This window comes from Eubalaena glacialis, chromosome 14, assembly GCF_028564815.1.
Source record: "Eubalaena glacialis isolate mEubGla1 chromosome 14, mEubGla1.1.hap2.+ XY, whole genome shotgun sequence".
In the NCBI taxonomy this organism is placed as follows: Eukaryota; Metazoa; Chordata; class Mammalia; order Artiodactyla; family Balaenidae; genus Eubalaena; species Eubalaena glacialis.
This window is the reverse complement of record NC_083729.1, coordinates 26,713,327-26,726,002: the sequence shown is the minus strand read 5'-3', so window position 1 is coordinate 26,726,002 and position 12,676 is coordinate 26,713,327.

Sequence of the window (12,676 nt, the reverse complement as noted above, 5' to 3'; positions counted from 1 at the left end):
CCCCCATGGGTGTATGCCTTTTACTGTTGGTGGATATTTGGATTGCTTGCATTTGGAGGCTATTATGGATAATGCTGCTATAAACATTCTTGAATGAGAGTTTTGGTGCATGTGTGTATGCACTTGTATTGTGCATGTGCGTTCACCTAGGAGTAAACTTGTTGGATCCTAGCGTATGTATGTCTTCAGTTAGTAGATATTGCTCAACTGTTTTCCAGAATATTTGTATCAATTTATACTGTTATCAGCAGTGTTTAAGAGCATCTGTTACTCCACACCCTCACCAACACTAGGTATGCACAGTCATTTCAGTATTAGCCATTCTGTTGGGTATGTGGTCATCTCATTGTGACTTCAATTTGCATTTGATCACTGAGTCTCTGATGACTGAGTCTGAGCATATTTCTGGAATTTATTGGCCATTTGGTTAGCCTCATTTGTGAAATGCTCAGTTTTTTTAGTTGGGTTGGTTTTTTTCTTATTATGATTTTTATTTATTTATTTTTAATATTCTGAGTACACATCCTTTCCAATTATATGTATTGCAAATATCTACTCCCACCTTTTTGCTTCGATTCCCCTTGTCATGTCTTTTGAGGAACAGAAGCTCCTAATTTTAACGTAGTTCAATATATTTTTTTAAATGTGTTTTGTTTCTCATTAACAAAATCTTTAGCTCCCCCAATGTCATGAAAATATTCTCCTATATTATCTTCTAGAAGCATTATTGTTTCACATTTAGGTCTACTCACTTACAGTTGATTTTTAATGTATGGTGTGAGGTAGGAGGGTCAAGAGTAACTTTTTTCTATATAGATATCTAAATACCTGGCACCATTTATTGAAAAGATTATCTTTTCTCCACTCTTTTGCAATGCCACCTTTGTCATAAATCAAGTGTCTGTATATGTGTATTTCTGGACTCTATGTTCTGCTTCATTGGTCTATTTGTCCTTGCACCAATATTCCACTGTCTTAATTACTGTTGCTTTATAATAAATCAATACCTGGTAGTGTAAGTCTTCAACTTCGTTCTTCAAGATTGTTTTGGCATTCTCAGTGCTTGACTTTCCATATACATTTTAAAATTAAAATTTCATTTTCTACCAAAAAAAATCTATGGGAATTTTGATTAAGACTATTTTCAAATCTATAGATCAATTTGGGGAGAAACAATCTCTTTACCATATTGAGTTTTCTAATTCATGAACATAGTATCTCCTACCATTTATTTAGTTAGGACTTTTAAAATTTCTCTGAAAATGTTTTGGTTTTCTGTTGAGGTATCTGCCATCTTTAAAAAGATTAATTCCTAAGTATTTGATTTTATGCTACTACAAATGGTATCATTTTTTCTTTTCAAAATCCCTGAAGGTTGTGTATGTGTGTAAATTGAGAAGCTGAGTTTTAAATCTATATGGAAATTCTGAATTTGAGAATATTTTCCATCAATTCTGAAGAATTTTCATTTATAAACTCTTCAAATGCCTCTTTCCCATTCTCTTTAATATTCTTCTGAAATTTTGATTAGAAACATCCTTCTGGAAATCTGTCCTCCATGTGTCCTAAATTCTCTTTTATTTTTCTCCCTTCTGATATGAATGTGCTGCATTATGTCCAGAGCTATGCTTTTCTTCACGAATTCTCTTCAGCTCTGTCTAATCTGCCGTTTTAACTCAATGGTTCTCAAAAGAGGGTGATTTTATCCTTCAGGAGACACTTAGCAGTGTGTGGAAACATTTTTGGTTGTCACAACTGGGAGGGGCATGCTACTCGCATCTAGAGGACAGATGCCAAAGATGCTAGTCAGCAACCTACAATGCACAGGACAGCCCCCTACAAGAAAGAATTATCCAGCCTAAATGTTGAAAACGTCAGGTTGAGAAACCCTGGTTTAACCTATCTACTGAATTTCTAATTTCAATTATCATATTTTTCATTTCCCAAAGTTTAATATGGTTCTTCTTAAATCTTTCTGAAACTTTCTGATAGTCTTCTTTTCTAAGTTCAAGGTTGATTTCCCCTTTTATTTCTTTAAACATAAAAAAATGTACTTTTTCTATATTGTGTAATTCCGACATCTGTGGTCTTTCTCAATCTTATTCTGTTGCTGTTTCAACTGATTCTCACCCATGGTGCATTTCTGATTATTTTTCTTCCAGTTTTACTGAGATATAATTGACATACAGCACTGTATAAGTTTAAGGTGTACAGCACAATGATTTGACTTACATACATCATGAAATGATTACCACAATAAGTTTAGTAAGCATCCATCATCTCATATAGATACAAAATTAAATAGAAAAAAACTTTTTCCTTGTGATAAGAACTTCTCAGATTTACTATCTTAACCACTTTCATATATAACATATAGCAGCGTTAATTATATTTATCATTTTGTACATTACATCCCTAGTACTTATCTTTTTTCTTTTTTTTTTTTTCTTTTTGGCTGTGTTGGGTCTTCGTTGCTGCACGCAGGCTTTTCTCTAGTTGTGGCGAGTGGGGGCTACTCTTCGTTGCGGTGCGCAGGCTTCTCATTGCGGTGGCTTCTCTTGTTGTGGAGCATGGGCTCTAGGTGTGCGGGCTTCAGTAGTTGTGGCACGTGGGCTCAGTAGTTGTGGCTTGCAGGCTCTAGAGCGCAGGCTCAGTAGTTGTGGTGCACGGGCTTAGTTGCTCTGCAGCATGTGGGATCTTCCTGGACCAGGGCTCGAACCTGAGTCCCCTGCATTGGCAGGTGGATTCTTAACCACTGTGCCACCAGGGAAGCCCCTAGTACTTATCTTATAACTGGAAGTTTGTACCTTTTGACTGGCTTCATCCAGTTCCCCCTCCCCCTGCCACCCACCACTGGTAACCACAGTCTGATCTCCTTTTCTATAAGTTTGTTTGTTTTTGAAGTGTAATTGACCACAACACTGTTAATTCCTGTTACACAACGTAGTGATTCAATATTTCTATACATTTCAAAATGATCACCATGATAGGTCTAGTTATGATATGTCACCAAAGATATTACATAGTTATTGACTACCTCCCCACTTATTTCACTTAGCATAATACCCTCTAAGTCCATCCATGAAATGGCAAGATTTCCTTTTTTTATGGCTGAGTCATATTCCATTGTACATTTATACCACATCTTCTTTATTCATTCATCTATTGATGGGCACTTAGGTTGCTTCCATATCTTGGTTATTGTAAATAATGCTGCAATGAGCATAGGGGTGCACATATCTTTTCAAATTAGTGTTTTCATTTTCTTCAAGTACCAGGAGTGGAATTGCTGGATCATATGGTAGTTCTATTTCTGTTTTTTTGAGGAAACTCCATACTATTTTCCATAGTGGCTGCACCAATTGACATTCCCACCAACAGCGTACAAGGGTTCCCTTCTCGCCACACTGTCACCAACATGTGTTATTTGTGGTCTTTTTGATGATAGCCATTCTGACAGTTGTGAGGCGATATCTCACTGTGATTTTGATTTGTATTTCCGTGATTAGTATGTTGAGCAACTTTTCATGTACCTTTTCATGTACCTCTCTTCTCTGGAAAAGTGTCTAGTCAGATCCTCTGCCCATTTTTTTGCTATAAATTTATTTATTATTTATTTTTGGCTGCATTGGGTCTTCGTTGCTGCATGTGGGCTTTCTCTAGTTGCAGTGAGCGGGGGCTACTCTTCGTTGCAGTGTGCGAGCTTCTCACTGCGGTGGTTTCTCTTGCTGCGGAGCATGGGCTCTAGGCATGCGGGCTTCAGTAGTTGTGGCACACGGGCTCTAGAGCACAGGCTCAGTAGTTGTGGTGCACGGGCTTAGTTGCTCCGAGGCATGTGGGATCTTCCTGGACCAGGGCTCGAACCCGTGTCCCCTGCACTGGCAGGTGGATTCACCACCAGGGAAGTCCCCCTCTGCCCATTTTTAAATTGGGATTTATTTTTATGTTGAATTATATGAGTTCTTTATATATTTTGGATACTAATCCCTTATTGGATATCATTTACATATTTGCATTTTTTATTTTTTATTGTGAATACTTATTCCTTAGAACCTTATTGGAATAATGCATTGAGGTCCGTGTTCAAAATGCATTCTTCCAAAGAGGTTTATTTTATCAAATATCTGGTGGCACATCAATCTGGGTGGGCCAGATATAATTTTTGTCTTTAGGCCCACACAGGGAGTATGAATTCCAATGTTAAGCAGCCTTGCTGTTAGGAATTATCAGAGAATTTTCAGAGAAGAGATTTTTCATTTTTTTTTTCCCCTTAACCCAGAGCCAAGTCTGAGACAGATAAATATCCCATCAATGTCCCTCTATGGAGTGAGTTTTTGTTGTAACTGTTGTTACACTTTTCACGGAGGATGGTCCCGGATACAGAGGATCCCTGAGCCAATCTTCTTACTCAAATGGATCCTAGGTTTTGTCTCATGTCTCCAAGCATGCTCAGCCCATTAATACCTAAGTTTACCCCCCAGGAATTAGTAGATGCTTTCAGAGCACACAGCCCCTTTAGCATTTATTTACTTCTCTTGATTCATGCTTTATGACCACCAAGAATTTCCCTATTTCCCCACCAATTCAGCCATCCCTTTAAAAGAAATTTTTAAATAAATGTTTTATCCAGTATATTCAGTTCTTTTAAGTATGGGTTTCTCTGGATATCTAATCATATTGTTGGCAATTAACAATGATATTTATTTTACTATATTTTGTTCCAAATGTACATTACTTAATAGCTGTAGTAATTAATAATACTAGATAATTATTAATACTAGTAATACTAAATAATTATTCATAATAGAAGTAACGATACTTTATATAGAGAGAGAGACCTTTAGCATTCAGTGCTTTTCTTTTCATTTAATCCTTAACATCAGTCTGTTACGAAGCAATACAGGAATTATTTTCATTTTCTAAAGCTTAATTATGTTTAGCAATCCCCAAACACAGGCAAGTATCAGAATCATCTTTGGAGCTTTAAAAAAACACATTTGCTCAGGCCTAGGGGATCTAAATCTCCTAGGTTTGAATCCAGGATTTTTTTGTTTCCTGTGTTTTGATTTTTGTAAAATTCTTTAGGTGGTTCTGATTCACAGCCCTGGTTAAAAATTCACCATGCTTAAAAAAATCCACTAGACAACTCACTGAACACAGCTAGGGCTTGAATCCAAGAATTCTGACTCTAATTAATTACTCCCCCCTCCCCTCTCTGAACTGATTTTGAAACTAATTAACGTACTGATGATGCTGGACTCAGACAGATGGAAATTAAAATGTCAGTTTTATTATTTTGATGTGTTATCACATTTGGGCCTCCCGATACTTCTCCTGAAGTTTAGTTCTTGGATTGATCCATAAAGGAAGAGTTTGGGACTACAGAGCAGATACATTCCTCAACCCAGAATTACTGCCCCATTAAGTAGACTAAGGAGAGGGGGGTTAACTCTCAGACAAGCCTGGGCCTTGACTTTTTGTGCTTCCATTGAGAACAGGGGTGGGAAGAGAATGCGACCTCTCTTTTGGCAGGAAAGTGAGAAGGGGAATGGGGGAGGGAGGGAGGGGGAAGGAGAAAAGAGGAAGAGAGGGAGGGCCGAACTTGTCTAGTTCCTTAAGTCACTCCTGCACTGGAGTAAACGCAGAGTAGAGATGCTAAATTATTCCTCCTGTTCTTTTCCTTCCTAGCATGTGGAAGGAAATTCTGTTTCTTCTAAGGAAAATTAATGACTGGTGAATAGGTGTTCCTTTCAACACCTCCTATATCTGACACTATTTTCCCATCAGTACCTCCCTTAAAACCAGTCAAGAGGGGCCTTTGCCTTGACCTTTCACTTTGACGGGTCCCTCTCTGTCCCTCTACAGACACCCCTCATTCATGGGACCAAGGGAAAGGGACATGCCCACCTAAAGCCTGTACTACCCCCACCTTCTAGGCCATGCTTAGGTAACTGAGACCCCAGAATCCCCTGCCCAAACACCCAAAGCCTGCATCACAGAGCTGCGTAGACCTCTTTCCCAGGCCTATAGTCCCGAGGGTAGAGTGGCCTCTGGTCTTGCACCCCTAGGTCTGAGGGGTAGCATTATAACTGTTTGTGGGGGGTATGACAGACCTGAGACGTGTGCTGGGGTATGCACACCTGTGCACAAGAGGCCCCAGAAGACTAGGGTGCACTGAAGGAGGGCAGACTATCCCTGCACCACCCTCTTCTGGTCTGGAATTCTGAGGTTTTGAATATTCTAAGTTAAAATATGACCTGCCATTGTAAGTCAACTATCATTCAATTTTTAAAAATGCCCTTCCAGAATTAATATTGTTAAAATGACCATACTACCTAAGGCAATCTACAGATTCAATACAATCCCTATCAAACTACCAGTGGCATTTTTCACAACTAGAACAAAAAATCTTAAAAAATTTGTATGGAAACACAAAAGACCCCAAAGAGCCAAAACAATCTCGGGAAAGAAGAACAGAGTTGGAGGAATCACAATCCTTGGCTTCAGACAATACTACAAAGCTACAGTAACCAAAACAGTATAGTACTGGCACAAAAACAGACACAGAGATCAATGGAAGGGAACAGAAAGCCCAGAAATAAACCCACGCACTTATGGTCAATTAATCTACAACAAAGGAGGCAAGAATATACAATGGAGAAAAGGTAGTCTCTTCAATAAGTGGTGCTGGGAAAACTGGGCAGCTACATGTATAAGAATGAAATTAGAACATTCTCTTAACACTACATACAAAAATAAACTCAAAATGGATGAAAGACCTAAATGTAAGACCAGATACTATAAAGCTACTAAAGGAATACATAGGCAGAACACTCTCTGACATAACCTAGAGCAATATTTTTTTGGATCCATCTCCTACAACAAAGGAAACAAAAGCAAAAATAAACAAATGGGACCTAGTTAAACTTAAAAGCTTTTGCACAGCGAAGGAAACAACTGACAAAACAAAAAGACACCTACTGAATGGGAGAAGATATTTGCAAATGATATGACCAATAAGGGGTTAATATCCAACATATATAAACAGCCCATACAACTCAACATCAAAAAAACAAACAACCTGATTAAAAAATGGGCAGAAGAACTGAATAGACATTTTTCCAAACAGGACATGCAGATGGCCAACAGCTCATCAGATGTTGAGCACATGAAAAGATGCTCAACATCGCTAATCATCAGGGAAATGCAAATCAAAACCACAATGAGATATCACCTCACACCTGTCAGAATGGCTATCATCAAAAAGAACACAAATAACAAATGTTGGTGAAGATGTGGAGAAAAGGGAACCCTTGTACACTGTTGGTGGGAATGTAAATTGGTGCAGCCACTGTGGAAAACAGTATGGCGCTTCCTCAAAAAACTAAAAATAGAGCTACCATGTGACCCAGCAATTCCACTCCTGGGTATATATCTGAAAAAAACAAAAACACTAATTTGAAAAGATACATGCACCCCAATGTTCATAGTAGCATTATTTACAATAGCCAAGGTATGGAAACAAGCCAAGTGTCCATCAACAGATAAATGGATAAAGAAGACATGGTATATATATACAATGGTACACTACTCAGCCATAAAAAAGAATGAAATTTTGTCATTTGCAACAACATGGATGGACGTGGAGGGCATTATGCTAAGTGAAATAAGTCAGAGAAAGACAAATACTGTATGATATCCACTTATATGTGGAATCTAAAAAATACAATAAATTAGTGAATAAAACAAAAAAGAAGGAGACTCACAGATATATCAATAGAAAACAAACTACTGGTGACCAGTGGGGAGACTGAAGTGGGGAGGGGCAATATAGGGGTAGGGAAAAAAAGGGGGTTATTATGGGATTGTATGAAATCATGTGTGTGAAACATTTGGAAACTGTAAAGCACTATAGAATTTAAACAATCTTTCATTCAGTAAAAATTTTTAATAATAAATAAAAAAATTTTTTAAATGCCCTTCCAAGTCAGTATGAAGGAATATTTGTCAAGATCAAAAAACAAAACAAATTTTATTTAACAGTTTCTTAGCTTGGTTTATAACTTTTAAATAATTTAGACATATGGTATGTGGGCCTCCATTTGTACTCTGGCTCAAAGCCCCACCATATTAAAGGCAGGCCTACTTCCATGTGCTTAATTATAAACTTAATTAATTAAAAAAATTTTTAAAGCCTATCTCTCTCTCTCTCTCAGATGTGTATGTGCACAGTCATAGGAAACAGTCTAGAAGAATATGCAGAAAAATGTTAATATGGTTAATATGGTATAGGGGTGGGATTTTGGGTGATTTAGTATTTTTCTTTTAGCTTATTTGTTAACTTTTTGACAATGAACATGGAAGGAACACGTGTGTAATTTATTAAAGTAGGAAGGTGAACATTAATCAGGGCATGCCTACCCACCCCCCCAAAATAAATAACCTTGTTTCCTACTGGTTATGCTCAAGGGCACCGACTGCGCATATGAAGCACACTCTAGTTCTGCTACTGATACATATTTTTTTTGTGAAAAAGAACTGTTGGGGCATAAACAGGTTTTCTGGCCAGACGGCTGTAAAAATACCAAGACAGCTTTTATCAACCCTGGCACCAGACATCTTATAGGACAAACTGATTTCAGTAAGTAGAGTGATAAAGGGCACACAGAAGACTGGAAACAATTCTGCAGCATTGTTTCTCAAGCTCTAGGGTCATGACCCCACAGGGATTACAGAAACTGGAGCCAAGTTGCTGGATGCCCCCTTCCAGGGACTCCACCAGGCCCTGGGACCCAAAAGACCATCCACAATGCCCCTTTCTCTTGATCATAACAAGAACTAATTGTGCTCAGTTGCTCACAAAACACTTTGCACACATCATCTGATATGACCCCTATAGCAATTCTGTCTTGTCTGTAGGCTATTTGCATTTTATAGTTGAGAAAATTGAGACCCAAAGAGGTTCAGATGCTCAGGTGCGGTCACAGCTAGGAAGTGAAGCTGGGACTTAAATCCAGGTCTTCAAACCCTGAGTTTATCCTAGGCAGTCAATTCCCCATTTCACCATTTGTTCTGCCTACTCTCCCTCATCACTGTTTCTCTTCCCTTTTCCTAGCACCAACCCAAGAAATCCTGATGATAGGAACTTGGTTTTGTTTCTCCTTCACTTTATAAAAATCTATCACAGTCTTTCCTTCTTCCCTTCCCCTATCCGCACTTGTAGCCCAGAAACATGGAAAGTTTGCAATAGAATGAAAATGCTGGGAATCACAACACTTCGGCATCATGGTCCAGCAGCACTAAATGTCATTAAGCTCCCAATGGAGAACAGAAAAGGTTGTATCAATGCTTATTACCAAATGGTTTCTAAGACACTCTTATTTGTATTTCTATTAAACTTTTTTACTTTCAATTCTACATGCATCTTCCCAGTTGATCTTGTGATAACATCTCTGTCATATGGATCACTGACAGTTTACAGAGAGGCTAAGGACTTCCTCAAGTCCCATGGTAATAGAGTCTTCAAGAAGCATTTCTCTGTCTGTGAGCAGCATTGTGTAATAATATCTGTATGCCTATAGATGTTCATGTTCATTTGAGCCCTCAGTCTGGAAAAAGTTAGCAATGCATGGGTCAGCTCCTTAACAACATTAACATGATTTACCTCCCCCCACCCCTTTCTGGCAACACCACAAAAAGATTCAAAAATGGCTGATACTTACCGTTCAGAGGACCACTTTCATAATAGCAGCTTTCTGCCTCACAGTACTTGGCGGGAGTCCCTCTTCATAAATCACAATGTTGGCACAAGGCCAAGAGATGGTGTGGTTGACTCACAGGTCACTGTGTTTATAAGAAGTCAGAATAATAAAAAGGAAGGCAGATGTGACATCACTGGCAAGAGAAAAATTTTAGTGTTGTGCAAAGCGAACTAATTACAGCTAGCTCTGAATAGTGTGGGAGGAGTGAAGACCTTGTTGGACAAAGCCAATCCCGAAAAGGTCCACATAGAAAGTCCAACCATTCTACTAAGAGTTTGCAAATCTCCTCAAAATTGACATTAACTTGTTATTTATCCTAAAGTCAAAGGGAAAGACAAAATCTGCTCAAGCGAACTCTTTATTAACCACTTTATTAACCAGGGTGAAGGAGAAGGCACTTTATAATAAAGTAATGAGAACACACACACAAATGCACACAAAATTGGTTTCTAAATTGGCTTTGCTGTGAGCTGCATATCCTGAGTAAAAAGTACCTCTTTGTCCACTAAGCTACTGCAATTTTAAAAAATAAGAAAAGAAAAAATTTCAAGATAAGCTCAGCTTTTATAGTCCACTTGGTGAATACCTAATGCAGCTACAATTATTATTAGGCCTTGGTCTGTGAAAGACTCTCTAAAAGTTAAAAGCAAGCCAGCACTACCTTTAGCCCATAAAGGATTACTCTTTTATTAGTATAGTCTTGGGATTAGTGGAAATGTCTATCTAATGAATGCAGCTACTATATTTGAGCACATGCCTGAATAAGCTGCTTGTTGATTGAAACCTATCTATTTATAAGCACTTCTGCACGTTGTGAAAAATCCATCTGTATCACCACAGCATGGCACCCACCATTTGAATAAAGGCTCTTTGCCATTTCACTATAGAGCCTGTTGAATGAACGGGCAGAAAGGAAGTGTGTTGCACCCACTTAACAGGTTTTATTCCTCACTCTTGGCAAGTAGAGTTAACTTATCTAAACATCAACTTAGATGAATGTGAATGTTATACAAACAGAAATAGGAAAAAAGAATACTTTTCATCAGACTCACCTAGGGTTTTAACCTAGTAGACTTACCATAATTTGGATAAATGGTCACAAATAGCCAAAAACTTAGCCATACCTCTGCTTATGTCACAATCTTTGAATGTAGTCTGGAAAGTAGGTGAATTTAGTACACATACTTGATACCATTTCTTTACATTTCTGCTTATGAAAGCACACTAATAGATGTCCAGCAGAAACAAGTACAGCATGAAGAGAATAGCCTTGATACAACATTAAATAAGTCGGGGACTTCCCTCATGGTCCAGTGGTTAAGACTCTGCCTTCCAATGCAGGGAGTGCAGGTTCGATCCCTGGTCGGGGAGCTAAGATCCCACATGCCTCGGGGCCAAAAAACAAAAACATAAAACAGAAGCAATACTGTAACAAATTCAATAAAGACTTTAAAAATGGTCCACACACACACAAAAAAAATCTAAAAAAAAAAAATACAAAATTAAATAAGTCAATGCTTTCAATGTTTGGGGTCCTCATTACTGTACTGAGGCTCCATCTTAGGTAAGGCCAAGCTGTCCACCCCTACATGGGAACCTCAAAGTCCACTCTGTGATTCTGCAGTTCTGAACCTCACCACTCTACTCACGACCCCTCAACACACACCCCATGGCGCTGCTTCCCAGACTCAGTATCAACTCTCCAAGCTTCCTGAGTTTTGGGTTTGGGTGTAGGGAAGTGATTTCTTATTCCATTGGGGTTTATTTTAACTCCTTTGCAGTTAGGGTCCCCATTTACTATGCTGCTTCTTTGGAAAAAGGCCAACAAAGAATTTATTAAAATAAAGATCAAATAATCCTAAATAATCTTAACAGACCACAGGCCAATTGTTAACTGAGACCTCACAGAATTTCTCTCCTTGAAAAACTTTACAAACAATGAAAGGCAATCTTTCCAAGTGTCCCATTGTTGGAAAGAGAAGACTGAAATCAACTGACCACTGGAAGTTCTTTCTAGCTCCAACATAGCAAGTAGAAAGAATGTAGCTTTCAGCAGTCTTTGAATTCCGGCTATTTCTCTTTCTTTAGTTTACTGGTGATGTCGCAAACCTACCTAGTACATAGTGAGAACTCAGTAAGTATTATTATTTATGCTGCGGGAACTAAATAAAGATTAAAGGATAACATCTTTATATTTTTCTAGTTGATAAAACAAAACAGTAATTCTGAAAACCAATGTATTAATACTAAAAAACCAAAGTTGAAATCTATAAAAGATAAGGCATTTGGAAATAGCAAGTATATAAATCATAACATAGCAATACAAAGCACCAAAGACTCTATTGGAAATGATATACAGCTGTTTAAACAGATACTCTGTTACTGACTCTGCAGCTGGGTGAAAGTGCTATAAGAGATATTAAGAACTTGATAGGAGGTACTATTATCACAACACTCTCTACAGATGAAAAAATGAAGTACCAGAGTGTTAAGTATTAAGTGTTAGGAGGTGGTAGAGATGAGGTTTTGCTAATACCCAAGTTTTTCCTACTTTACCATAGTACCTACCCCCGACATTTTCTTCAATTATGTTAAACATTCACTTAACATTCACTCGCCTAGTAAGACTATTAAACATAACTAATAGGTCTATGTCTTTAAAAGAAGATATCTAATAGCTCTTTTGTGAGATCATCCCAAGAAAAAAGAGGTGTAGGGCAGCTTCCTTTAGACTTTGGTCCACTATAGCATTTGAAAATAGGACTGGAAGGTAATAATCCTTTTAGGACTTGGTTTGTGGCAGTTCACACTCACCAGTGCCTTTCTACTTTGAACCCAAAGGAAAACAAACTGAGAACTAAAAACTTCTAAAACCTGGAAATTCTTCTTCAGTCTTCTACTTGATTCCTGAAATC